The sequence below is a fragment of the Nilaparvata lugens genome, chromosome 11, assembly GCF_014356525.2.
Source record: "Nilaparvata lugens isolate BPH chromosome 11, ASM1435652v1, whole genome shotgun sequence".
NCBI lineage: Eukaryota > Metazoa > Arthropoda > Insecta > Hemiptera > Delphacidae > Nilaparvata > Nilaparvata lugens.
Window position 1 is genome coordinate 24,659,121 of NC_052514.1, and position 14,512 is coordinate 24,673,632.

At 32.8% G+C, this 14,512-nt stretch overlaps 1 protein-coding gene across 21 annotated transcripts in view; it reads left to right on the forward strand.

Annotated features, from left to right (window-relative positions):
- LOC111051634 (four and a half LIM domains protein 2) overlaps window positions 1–14,512 on the forward strand; it is a 276,721-nt gene that overhangs the window by 227,132 nt on the left and 35,077 nt on the right. For 2 of the 21 annotated variants that reach the window (XM_039437958.1, XM_022338179.2), the window contains exon 1: window positions 12,471–12,694. The exons of 18 other annotated variants lie outside the window; for them this stretch is intronic. The gene's annotated coding sequence lies outside the window, so the exon portion shown is untranslated. Of the gene's footprint in view, window positions 1–12,443; window positions 12,695–14,512 lie in introns of those variants that run through there. One more of the 21 variants, XM_039437957.1, reaches the window with a different exon arrangement.

A 14,512-nucleotide genomic window follows, 5' to 3' on the forward strand; every position in this document is an offset into this window, starting at 1 on the left:
AAATATGATTGAAGAAGGAAATAGTGCATTCTTCAGTAGAACAATAATGATTTGACATTGTACAAAAAGGAACTTATACGGGGAAAGTGACAAAATTGAGAATTAAAAAATGTAAGAAGTTGTAGGGAGGGATAAGAAGGAGCTCAATTTGAAGAAAGAAGGTGGAAAGCGAACTAGAATCAGTTGGAAGGAATAATATTTGGTTGGATAATGATACATAACAACCCTACAGCGCTAGATTGTTGTTCGAGATCCGTGTTTGAGGAATTGAATAGGAAGTGGTCTAGAGAAAAACTGCATTACAGAGAAGAGAGTTTCAAGTTGATAAAGTGCCATTCCAGGATCTGAAGTAAGATAACTTGAAAGCAAAACTAGATACTGGAAAAGGTGAGCTTTATCACTTACCTTATTCTTTCGATGAATGTAGATCTTTGGTATTTGATAAATTTGGAAGAACTCAGTTGAGAGAAAACCTTTCCAAGGAAGGAAAGCGCTAGGTCATAGAGTAGAAGGGGTTAAAACGATAATCATAACGAATATCAAATACCATAATCATATATTGTTCAAATTAAGCCTTGTATCAGGGGCAAATGAAAGATCCAATTTGAGTAGATACAGTAAATAGAGTGGGAACTGTTAATGGTAAAAATATTTCTCATTTTTATATTCACACTAGATAAATCTAGTATTGAACTCTCCTACACTACAATTTGAGAATACAGAACTCATCTCAATACAATATGAACTACAACACATTATTCAAGAGGCTGCTATAAAATAAATTACTTTACTGTAGTTGAATTTTTCTAATACACTTTGAAATATCTCAAAAATTATTTGATAATATTGAGGGCTGCCTCTTACACAAACACATACACTACACACATACACATATAGCCTACTGTGTAAATCAAACAGTATCACAACACGGAGCTCTGTAATATGATAGCATAGAAAAAATGTATTATATAGAATAGTTTTCCTAAAATGATTGTATATGATACATAAGGTCCTGTGATATAATTCATGATATTTATCAATACGGCGGGCTCTTGAATCGCTTCAGTCAGAACATACAAAAGTCACATAGATTATACAGAATGTACAATGAAAATTATCATTGCATGTTGTTATAAGGTAAAATTATGTCTAATATCGGGGACCGAGCTTCGATCTGGAGTACAAAAGCATAAAAAATTTATTACGAAAGAAGATAACATTCATACAGAAATGTTCTATCTAATCACAGTAAATTGAGATAAATTCCCAGAGGAATGCAAAAATTTCCCTCACAAAGGCCCAGTTGCACAAAAGCCGGTTAATCCTGATTAACTTCACGTGAACCAAATCAGAGAAGACCATTTCAAAAATATGGATCCACTGGATATTAGTCAGGACAGTAGATTAACAGTAGAAGTTCAACAGCTGAATCATAATTTTGACACAGTCCCACACACATGAACTCGCTTACTCACTTCCATCACCAACAGACGACGAAATAATTATTATCAGCTGTTTTTCCAAGGATGAATAATAATTACCCTTTAATGTCCTTCAGCGAGTTTTCCCAGGGATGAGACCTAGTGCAATCGAATCTTTATATTATAAACCTACTATGCTCTGAATTTCGTGAGAATCGTTAGAGCCGTTTTCGAGATCCGGTGAAATACAAACATCTAAACATTCAAACATCTAAACATATAAACAGAAGTTGCTAGTTTAATAGTATAGGATTATAAACATGTGTCTGCCACTCTTCTGTCACTGTACTATCAAAGCTAGCAACGTTCAGAAGTGTTCACGTTGTTCTAGCCTTACTCAACAGATAGCGCTTGCATTGATTTCACTTCTCTGCTTCTGTTCTACTTCTGTCTTGACTCGCGCTTCGTGTCTTGATTCTTGCTTCTCATAATTATTTGCATTCACATTATTGTAGGATATCAATAATATCATTGTACTATATTATCATAATTTAACTGAAATTATTCACGGTGAGTTCCAAACTCCAAACCGAAATGTATTCGACATTAATAGATTGGCTACTATTTAAAAAAATAGGCACTCAATTGGCGGGGGTGCCCCCTACATACCTTTAACCTTTTTTTGGACTTCCCCCCCCCCCAAGATTCGATTTCGAGCCCCCTAAAACCTTCTTTTGGACTGTCCCCCCCAAGATTCGATTTTGAGCCCCCTAAAAGAATTTCCAGGACGTAGACCTGGTTTTGGTATCGTTGGAACACAAAATATTATATAAATATTATTATAATCGTAAGATGAAATTAAAACTGATAATAGGCTGAATTATGATGTCAATAGAATACAAAATTCAATATTATTTGTCTCTAATGAATCCAAATGAAATTTGCAATAATCCTAAGATCATTCATGATCAATATAAAATGTAAAACTCAATTTACAATATTAGATTGAAGAAACAATGTCTATTTCCTTTTCATCTAAAACAATTCTGTATTTATAAAAATATTGAAAATCATGTGTCACAAGGTTTTAAAAATAGCTTACTCCAAGGAACCTAGAATACATTCTAGGTACATTGGCTTACTCTATCTTGATCAATTTTTCTTGAGAAATAAATAAATAGTCTTACCACCAGTAAAATAAAATGCTGATAAATGGAAATAAATTCAAAATTGCATTTATTCAAATGCTAGTTAATGAATAATTATTATTGAACGAAAATCTTCATCAAATGCTGTAAATCAGAAGTCTTCGGGGTAATTTACAGCATGTAATCAGGATTTTCATTTAATGATAATTTATATGCTCATATTATAAATAATATTCATATCCTGAATGGATGAATCAATTCAATATGTGCAAATACAAATTTTTCCTATATATTTTTAGTGAAATAGTTACATTTTTCAACTCTAAACTTAATAATTATTCAGCACTCCTATTGTACGAATATAGCACAATAGTCCGCCAAAAATATATGATATTCCTGTTCTTGGATAAAGCACATGTACAAGTTATTAAGCTTATTAGTCCTACACAGCACTACACTATAACTCACTACACTAATGCGAATTAAGTAGATGTAGCATAATGTTTTAAGTAGCATTCATTCATGATAATTAAGTTACACGCCTTTTTGTTATGGCATACCATATCGGATTACAATGAAATTTTATTGCCAATATTAAACTAGATTGCTTCCCAAATCAGTCCGCCAACTAGGAATCTACATTAAACATAATTTACATAACGTTACCTCCAACCTTGAAAATATGCAGTGATTGAAAAATGTCAGGCTACAGGTGTAAATCATCCAAAGATGGAGTTATCTCAGATGTCTTTGAATATTCAGGTTCAAAATAGCAGGTGTAACTGAATAATCTAATATGTTCATTACACTGTAGGTGTGAGTCGAACACTGATCTTAATTCATTGTGTGTTTATTTAAAAATAGATTCAATGTATTGTTTATTGGGATTCATTATTATGGGATATTACTCCATTGATATTGATAGTATCATAGTATCAATTTAAAATAATAATAATAATTTCCCTGATTGCTGATAAATTGAAACCAGTGGAGTTCATTTACAAAACATCTACATAATTATTATTATAATATACATACAAAAAAGTTGCTAATAATGAACTTAATCCTTATTATGATACCCACTATGATGATATGTGTTGGGATATAATATATTCCATTGCTCGATAATGAACTATATAGAAGAATATGAATTTGTATATTCAAAGTTTACAGTTTGAACAGAATTCAAGTATCATTTCAATTTGCAAAAATCGTTTTTGTCGTTCGTCAATTTTACGAATAATTATAGAACAATTATTCAAGAACTTCGTTGACGTCGATAGATATGTTCATTACCATACTAAATTAACTGTATAGAAACAGAAATAAATGTGCTGAGAGAACCCCTGATAAAAATTTACAATATCAATTGGAGCATAAAATTTCTAATTATATAGAGAGAATACTGTACTTCCAAAAGTCCCAATCAATAATCTACAAGCTTCACTAGTGATCAGATTAAATGTTTTTGTCGTGGGATGCTTGATTGAGCTACTGTTCTGTTTGAGAATTTTGTCTGCTGATTGGTCATGTCTCATGCTCATTTTATAAGCTCAGTCGGTCTCTTTCTATCATTCAGAATTAAATTTAGCAGAAAATTGAATGCTCGTACATATTATTTTACCGATAATCAGTTATATGAAATGGAATCCTACTGCTTTTAAACTATATGAATTTTGAGTTCACGGGGCATTAACGTAATTTATTTTGAGTGTTTTAATAACTACGAGTTTAAGATTAGATTATTGATATTGATTGCCTTTATCAAGAGCTTAGATCTGAATGATAATTTTTCCCTTGAGACTACCATACCTATATGCTAAGTTGTATCGAGCATTTCGTCTGGAGGTCAATTTGAAAATTATTCTGTCAAAACTTGAATCATTATTATTCATTAGATTTTCCAAACGCATTAGATTTTTATCCAAGTACATACCTTATTTCAACATAAATATTTACAATTGCAGTCTCCAGAAATACAGTACTGTTTCACAGGTAGTGTAGGCCTACAGTGTCACATTCTAGTTCTTTCATTTAAGCTTTTAAATGCACGATTCCCACAAAAACCAGGGCTTTTTCATCAATATTACAAATACTAGTAAATTAATCTTATTGAAACTGAAACTAATGTGAAGAATTTTTGTATTGTGTATGAATTTCACATTAATTATCAACAATAATTGTATTTAAAGAGAAAATTAAATTTCGTATCTCAATATTGAAAAGGGCAGCTTTGACAGCTGAAAGGACAGCTATATTAAACGAACAGCTTTGACATAGATTGTCATATTTTTGATCAACAATAATGGAAATATTTTGTGATCATTGTATAGATTAGGGATTTTTCTAAATGTCTGACACAATTTGAGCATCATCACAAGGCTATTGTTCTCCTCGTTACTCTATTCTCTATTCTTCAATTACCGTACCTTAATACATTACATTCATGACCATTCACATCTACTTTTACATGCATTGATTGAAGTGTCCACATGACAATGAGTTATTGTATCGATTATAACTGACTCTCATTGTAGGAGCGGCTAAATAAATTGAAAACTCCTTCGGGTATCTGAGAGATTGGAAATGGAGCATGCATTGCTAAATAAAGTATTGAGTCAGGCTGCTAAACAAAGTATTGTGACAAAATGGGCGAGCGTAATTGAAATTTTCTAGTAGGGTGGATTCCTCATCTGAAAACAGTTACTATAGCTATCAATGACCTTGAACTGATTTTTAGTAATGATAATGGCAGCCTTGCTCCGAGATATGGTCACAGGAATCAGCTTCACAATGTGATGCGTAGGTTATAATATAGTATACGATTCACTTTGAACTGGCAGCATTCCTCATGAAGCTCTCCTCATTGAATCATTGCTGACAGTTCGAAGTGGATCCCACTGCTAATTACTGGTCTAAGCATGTGCAACACCCATACAATGACAATGCTACAAGGAAACCAAACCGAACAGAAGGAATAGAATAAAAACTGATCGGATGAAAAGAATATGTAATTAAAAAATGCAATCACTATCAACCATGAGGAGGAAATTGGAATGACTGGAATGAAAAGAACATGATTAGATAAATCTATAGGCTATAAATGTATTTGATATGATTGCTATTGATACAATGGTGTGATTTGAGACATCCAGAGGCAAAAATACATTCAGTACACCAAAATAAATGGAAATCAATGAATAAAATTATAATTGAAAATGAATCCGTGGGCTACAAAATTGGTGACTGTTGGATTTGGCACAACAGAAATAGTGGCTTGATTGCTTTCTGCAATGAAAAGATAAATAAATAAAGTAGAAATCGCCTGGAGACTTCATTGAAATTAAGCTTTCCACTATCAGCAAATTATTAGCAAATCATTGTTCACAGATTGATATGATTTGAAAAGTGAGAGGTTTTCGAGGAAACTATCAAAAAACATTTAATGATGGTTAGTAAATAGCAGGAAAACATGAATGAATAATAAATACTATATCCTTCATAACATTTCGTTCAAAGCTATACTTGAAAATTCATCAAATAAGATACTAATATTCAATCTACAGTCTTCGTTGTTTTAAAATCAGAGATACTTGATTTTTTAATGCTCTTGTGAGAAAATTTCCTTTCATTTCCATTCCAGCATTTTATCACCGGCATTGCTTATATATATTGCAAAAGGAAACAACCTGGAAAATAATCTCAATTAAAGTAACTGCGAAGTTTCCTCATGCATCGGTATTCTTAAGAAGAAATTCATTCAAACATCAAACATCATTTATCATTTCATTAGAGCTTCTTCTAACTGAATCTCCTTCGAGTGTTTTAATTTATATTGAAGAAGGAAATAACCGGAGGAAATAATCTCACTTTCCGCTACTGGCAATTTTCCTCATGTCGCAATTCGATATTCCAAGAAAAAGTTGTTGTATTTTTTGTACTGTTTTGAAAAATGAGCTTACAACTTGGAAAACTCACAAACGAGTGAGATATCTCAGAGTGATGAGCAGAATTCAGAATTTGAATATTTATCACGTTTCTTCAGTTTCACGGTCATTAATTAATATTCGAAACGTAGCTGAGAGGTGAAAATTAATGAGAATGCATCTCTCATGTCAAGGAGAGTGCATGTGCAAGATAATGAAGTGTGATATTTGAACAGAATTCATATTCTAATGAAATGAAAACGCGCAGTTCTGAAAACTCATTTAAGGCAGCAAAGACCTTAGTTGAATAATTATATCCTTTATAACCTTCATTATATATTAAAATTCTATAATCTGAGATTTTGATATTTCAATTCCATCTCAAATCCTACGTTTTGAAAACATAGACTCTGGAAAAAGTATAGTTGAACCTTAGAGTTTTTTGTTTTGGCGTTAGTTTTTGAGAATACTTCAAGTTGTGTATGATGGTCAACAGTGGCGGATCCAAAGAGGGCTATAGCCCCCCCTTGGGTATCCAATTTACACTAGATAAAATGGGTGATTTGTTTTGTTCGGTAAGGAATAATAAGTAATGCATTATAGAAACTCATTATAAGGTAGAATAACTAAAAATGTACATACAGCTTTATTTTTAAAACTAAATAATTTGCAAGAAGTAATATCAGTACTGAAAGTATTTCCGTACATGAAATAAAAAGGTAGTAGCTTTCAACGTTCAAATTCTTATAGTCAAAGGGTGAGATATGATAAGCTGATGCAAAAACATCCTAATGGATTCAAAATCCATTCATTTTTGGTCAATATTCTTGAGTCAAACCATAGTTTTTGCCTCTAACCTCTGGTCAATGTAGAGTTAAAAACGGACTAAAAATGTGTCATTTTACATATAAAATTTGACAATTCCCCGAACCCCCCGCCTTGCTGGGGATGCCCCCGGGTGCTTTCAACCCCCCCCCATCAACGCCTAGCCCCCCTTTGGCCTATCCTGGATCCGCCACTGATTGTCAAGTATTTATTCAGATTGCAATTAGATATTAGACTAATTATTATTGAACGAAAATCCTAATTTCGTAAATTATTGGCTTTATTCTAGATATTAGATTATTGGATAGATATAATAATATTAGATAGATAATATTGGCAAAAGGCTAACCAAGGAGTTGACGATATATTAGATTCAGCAGTTGACGATAGCTTAGATTTGATGGTAACGTGCTCTCAGTAATTCCTTTAAAAGGGTGACTTGATTAGAACAGAAATCTATCTCTTCTACCCTGCATTGTAGATCTTCTCTACGTATTACCACACGGAAGTCCTGATAACGAATTTCTGATCAATGAAATTTAAACAATCTTTGAAATCAATTGATAGCTACAGGTGAGGTCACTTGAAGCGCATGCGTGTTATGTATGAATGGGATGGTTATTAGTTTTAATAGTAAGACGGTAGTCTGTCTGTATTGTACAACATTTTGTAGCCTGAGGAGTTTCCACATCATTTATGGAAAGACAGACAGACATTCTATGTCGGGCACTTCAATGGAAACAGGTCATGATCGCCAACTGATGAGAGAGAGAGAGAGGAAGAGAGAGTGAGAGAGAAAGATTTATATTGAAACCCACGCTGATATCTTGACAGTATGCAGTTTAGTTGTTTGCAGATCAAGAAGTACTTTAGTATATAAGTGATAGATTAATGCATTTTTTTTATCTCTCTCTCTCTCTCTCTCTCTCTCTCTCTCTCTCTCTCTCTCTCTCTCTCTCTCTCTCTCTCCTCTCTCTCTCTCTCTCTCTTTCAAATTGTTCTAAAGTGTTTGATGTCAAATTTTTCAATCGTTTGAAGCCAAATTGTTGGAGAACTGGGACAATGCAATTTTCTGAAATATTCTACTCTAGTTGACACTAATAAATTGGGCTGAATCCTAGTATTTAACCCAAATACTTGAGCTGATGATAATTTGTTTCCGACCTCTCATGTTGATTGGTTGATGACTGAGTGTTGTTTGATATTTTTCTAATCTTTCAGTTTACTTTTATCATCATCATCATCATCAATTTATATCGTTCTTTTAGACTATCTTATTGATTTTAGGTTGATATTATTCGATTTATGTTGAAAACTCGAGACTTTACTTGTTTTGCATCAGTTCATGAACAGAATGTGAGAGTAATAGGCTTCCTTGGGGCTTATTTCGGCTCAAATTGAATTATTTCAAATAATTTAACTAGAGCTTGAGAACAGGCACCATTTTCAGTTGATAGACTTCTAAAACTGAAATAGTGACTTGATTAATTACAACATCCATGTTGAACATGTTATGAATGATATCCAGGTCTTTCGTATGAATATATGATATATTAAAATATTATTGAATGATCTCATCATATAATAATTCATGATAATATATTATTTGTGCGAATTGAGTAAATATTCACGTTTTTACTTTTTTGAGAACATTATCAATACTGTAGCTAAAATCAAAACACTTCAGTTATAAGTTTACAAAAATCCTATCAATCTCTAAACCTGGCTTCTAAGGAGCAACAACAGCTGACAACTATTTATTTTATTAGCATTTTTGGATATTTGGTATTCATTGTTATTCTTTAACACAGTCAATGAATCAAATAAGTTCTCAAGGCACATCATATAAATTACAAATTGCTATAGCTATGACCCTACCGCACTTTTTGTGATATAAATAGAACAGGATAGACCTAGACCTAGAAGAACTAGATTGAGTTTTTTACAACTTACGAAATCTGACACCACCATGTCTTCAAATTAAAAGCTCATTTATCATGATCAACATGGATAACATGTCTCACAACTAGCTTCCTGTTATTGTGTTATATTATAGTGTCAAATTATCAAAGGACCTTCCAGTGTGCGTGTCAATTGATGAACGACATTAGAATAAATGCAGGCATGCACGCAGCACGCATAGGAACGACGTATCACTATCACACGTCGTAAACTTCAATTTACGCACTCGAAAATTATTTCGCCCTGACCCGAAAATTATCACGCTTAGCTGCTATAAGACGCAGCTACCTAGTAATAACAGAACACATCAGAAATCACAACATAATCGTTTACTTCCGAATTGCATGGAATTCATCCTCCTACTCCTTCTCCTCATTCTCCTCCTCCTCCTCCTCCTCCTTTTTCTCATCCTTCTCGTCCTCCTACTCCTCTTCTTCTTCTTCTTCTTCTTCTCCACCTCCTCCTTCTTTTGAGACTATCTTTTTTCGCATTATTATTGTTGTTCCCTCCATCACGTTCTTTCCCTCATCTTTCTTTTTTTTCCACCTCCTTTTGTCTAAATTACCTTCCCTCCTTCTCCTTGTCTTCTCCTTCTCCAATATTATTATTTATATTATTTATTTTTTTTACAAAGAAGCACTGATTGGGAGAGAAAAACTAAGGATACTCCTTGTACTATTTCTTTCCCAAATTTAGATAACACTTTAAAAGTCCAAAATAGGGTTATGATTTCACTTTACTAAAATTTAGTCCATTTTCACTCAAAAACAACGAAAACTAAGATTTTTAAATTTTGACGGTTGAAAACAGAATAAAAAACAAAAATATCACACTCAAATCATCATTAATTGGAAAATTTTTGAGTTATTTTACAAAATTTAGAGCCAGAAAAAACATAACTCATGATTCAGCACAGCTGATCATTACAATCTCCATCTTCACCAGTATTGGTGAACAGAGAACAGAGAAGTTCTTGAGACGTCAAAGCTGGTCAGTAGTAGTTGATAAACTATTCACGCATTCTAATTTTTGTGTGACCCAATTCTTCGCTTGGATGTGTAAACTGCGTTCAAACTAATATTTGAATAATTCGGTAATCGAATGATAGAAGTCACGTAGATATATTATTATCAGCCGATGAAGTTTACGGATAGTTTTGTTAACATTGTCAAATCCATTAATTTATAAATTAATTGGGTAATCATGTTTACGAATAATTTTGTGGACATACCAGTCGTTTTCAATGCTACTGAGTTTGTAGAATGAATCTGAAACTCTATACCTTCTTCTTCCTATTCTCCTTCCTCTTCTCCCACTTCGCCTCCTTCTCCTTTTTCCTTCATACTTCTCATATTAATCCTTCCTCCCTTTCCACTTTCGTCTTTTTCCTACCAAATTCATTTATCACCAGTTTTCGATTCTGCTAAATATGGTTGAAAACTCAATATACAAAACACGTGAGTTTCCCTGACCTATCAATCGTCATTCTCTTCTCTTTTTTCCCCCTCATCATTTTCTCCTTCCAATTGACAACACCTGAACAACGATAAAACCCACGAAACATTAGTGATTGTCATTTTATGTTTACACTTGAAAGAAATCGTAGCAAAAATGGTGATGCAGTGACAACCAAAGGCTGACTTGGCTTCCTTCTAAGGCAATGATTATTTTTCACTCACTTATTTACATATGATTTAGGAATGACCGGTGTCGCTTTTATGTTGTGCGGTGGAACGATGTTGAAAGATGGAACCGTAAAGGGATGGCTGGAGGAAGAAGAAGTAAAAGAAACAATAAGAAAAAGAAGAATAAAGAAAGAAGGAAGAAGAAGTAAAAGAAACATTGAGAAAAAGAAGAATAAAGAGGAGGAGAAGGAGGAGAAGAAGGAGAAGGAGAAAAAGGGAGGAGAAGGAGGTGGACTAGGAGGAGGAGGAGGAGAAGGAGAAGGAGGAGGGAAAAATGGAGGAGGAGGAACTGGAGGATAAAGAGATGAAGAAAAACAAGGAGTTAAGGGAGAGAAGGAGAAAGAGGAGGAGGAGAAGGATAAGGCGAGCAAATGACACCTCCAACCCAATCAATTATCCTAGTTTCTCCTTCAAATAATGCTGACACCCCATAAATCAATGATAAACACCTTCTAGACTTCAAATACTAATGACACACCGTTCAAAGATTAGTAATTACTATCTGTTACAAGAAATTCTGGAATTGTTTCTCAATAGTCTAATTAGAGAATTTCACTTGGAATACTGTACTGAGACTTTGAAGATTTTGTTTTAAAATGTCCTTGAGCTCATTGCAAAGACATCATGCAAAATTTACATTTTAGTTAGTTGGAATAGTTCAATTCACTTGTTCTTCGTTCTTTTCCAATCAATTATTGGAGTATTTTCTATGCTGAAAACTGGGGAATTTGAGAATTGTTCCAAAGATTTGAAGAATTCTGGGTAGGAAATCATGGTTAGTTTAGCAATCCCAGATAGATCATTCAGGTTACTAATTGTTGATTGCTTCACATCAACTTCACTGATTTTCTACTTTTTTGTTGTTGAAGATTATGCCAACATCCATCATAGGCTTGTGCTTGTGCATTGGTAATAAACTTGTGTTGGGAATCGAAAAAAAATGATTGTAGATATAAATTTATAGAAAGCCTCTCTCTGAATTCGACTATAACGTTCACATGGATAATTGAATTAGCCAAATTCACAATCTCAAAATCAATCATTATTCTACATGGATAATGATGATATGTTAACAAGCAACATGCCTTTTAAAAGTATTTTTCCAATAAAATTATCTCAATCAAAGACAATCATAAAAAATGAGTATTTACTCTCAATGAGTAATTTACCTACTGAAAAGCATCAAAATTTCATTTGATTTTCCAATACAATGATCTTTATGTTTTTTTATTTTAATTATTGATTAAATGAGTAATCATTATTGAAAAGCATCGAAATTTCATCTGTGATGACGCTCAAAATTCATGACAATAGTGAGCACGAGTGTAGAAGGAGAGGATGGAAGAGTGAACCAACCAATGAGGAGAAAGAATGAGTAGGATGATAGCGACAGACGAAGGAGGAAAGGAAGAAGTGTGAGAGAGTGAGAGAGTGGAGAAGAAGTGTGAGGAGAGAAGACAGTGTTATCGGTACACTACCGCTTCCAATCTCTCATACCAAACTTCAAGTTTGTTGAGCCTGAATAGTGAGTAGTCAGTGTTCCGTGCGCTGTTCTACAGACAGGTTCAATATCGGAGTTCTACTCTTTTAGTATCAAATCACAGTCATTACGTATAATAACGTATTCCTTACGTATCAAACATACTTGTCGGGTCCCCTTTTGTGCTTTTTGGATACCGTGTTTCTCTTTTCGTACAAAATTTGAGTTTTGTATCATCGGTGATCATGTAAGTAGAGGGAGGGAAATGTTGGCAGCAATCCTGGTCTTGTCAACTCATTTTGTGTCTGTTATGATTTTTCATTCAATTTTGATATATGAAGAAGTAAAAATAAAAATGAATATGTGAATAGAGTTCAAATATATAGTATAAAAATGAATATTAGAAAAGTTCAAAGTAGATACAATCGCAAAAATTAATAGTAGGAAACAAAATATACAAAAAAATATAAAATACCGGCTAGGGAGGAAATTATATGATAATTATGTTAATCAAAGTTCAAAGAGAAATGAAAGTGTGAAGTTGATAGTGGAACAATATTGGTAAAGAATTCAGTATAGATATAGTTCGGCAATACAGAAAGAAATAAGAAAGGTATGGAGAAGTAATATAAAATTTAATATAGTTGGTAACGAAAAAATCTAGAATACTCAATACATAACAGAATTCATGGGGAGAAATTAATTATTATAGAGTTTCAGTTAATTCATGATTGATAAAAATGTAGAATTCCCTTCCATGCTCTAAATACTTCAGCATATAATCTATGAAGGAGCAATATAAGAATTGGTTCGATTGATTCAAGTGTTATTTTGTTAATTAAGCTGTTCATGTTGATCAATGAATTTATTGATTCATTAGCTACTGTTGAAGTCATTTGATAACAATTTGTAAAATAAATTAAATCTTATTATTATGCTAGAGTTTTAGATTGTTATGCAAGGAAGCAGGGTTTCTAAAAAGTTTGAATAAGGAAGCCATGAATTGTCTGATCTTTTATGATCATCGCAGATCGCAGACCATCCATGATAATTGAAGATTGAAATATCTTTGAGATTAGGAGGCATTGTAACAGATTAGGATAATATTCCCAACAACTGACTCTAGTAGGCCCTTAACCAAGTCTTATCATTTCACAGATCGTATATCACACCAAGTGATTTGAAATAGTTGAATACTACTATTGCTGTAGCTAGCAAAACTATCTATGATTTATCATTATCATTGATCAACTTGTTTACAATCAAAAATGTAAATTTCAAATGTAGAAGTGTCAACTATTCCAACAACCTTGTCCTATTACAAGGTGATACAGGTATTTCGGAAGACTCTTGAATAAAAATGTAAATTTTGTAGTGCTGTAGGTCATATAGGTCATTGAAACTATCAAAAACTAACAGTGTTCATCTTGAAATATATTATAGCAAGATTGATACAAGACTATATCCATCCCATTAAGAACTATTCTCTTATATTCTCCTGAAATACATTCACAAACATAATTATTATATAAGGACATAGTATCCTGTATATATTTAGTATTTCCATGCACGTATGAATCATGGAAACTATTCATTCTTCGTTACATCCATTACTAGATATGAAAATCCAACCAAACAAAAACTTGTAACCAATACAAAATATTATTTATTCGTTTCCTTTTTTTTGAATCAATACGAATGATTCTCCCATTCCATCAGTTAAATCACGTTATAAGATAATGTTAATGTTGAATCTTTAAAACATACCAAGCAAAGAATATACTTCTAAAGTAATGAATTATGTATTTGAATTCATAGTCTAGGATAGCATCCATCGTATTTTTTACATAGTCTTCCTGATAAAGCAAGAATAGCAGAATAGTTTCCTACAAAACTACAGTAGTTTTGTTTAGGTCCATTTATATAATTAGCCTCGTCTGGCTAGAGGAAGGTCAGACTTGCATTGGAATCTCAACTGATTTCCAAAGGTAATAAATAACAAGAACAGACTGATTAACGATTTTAGTTTCTAGCCGAGGACTATTTGAATTTGTATACATTCGAT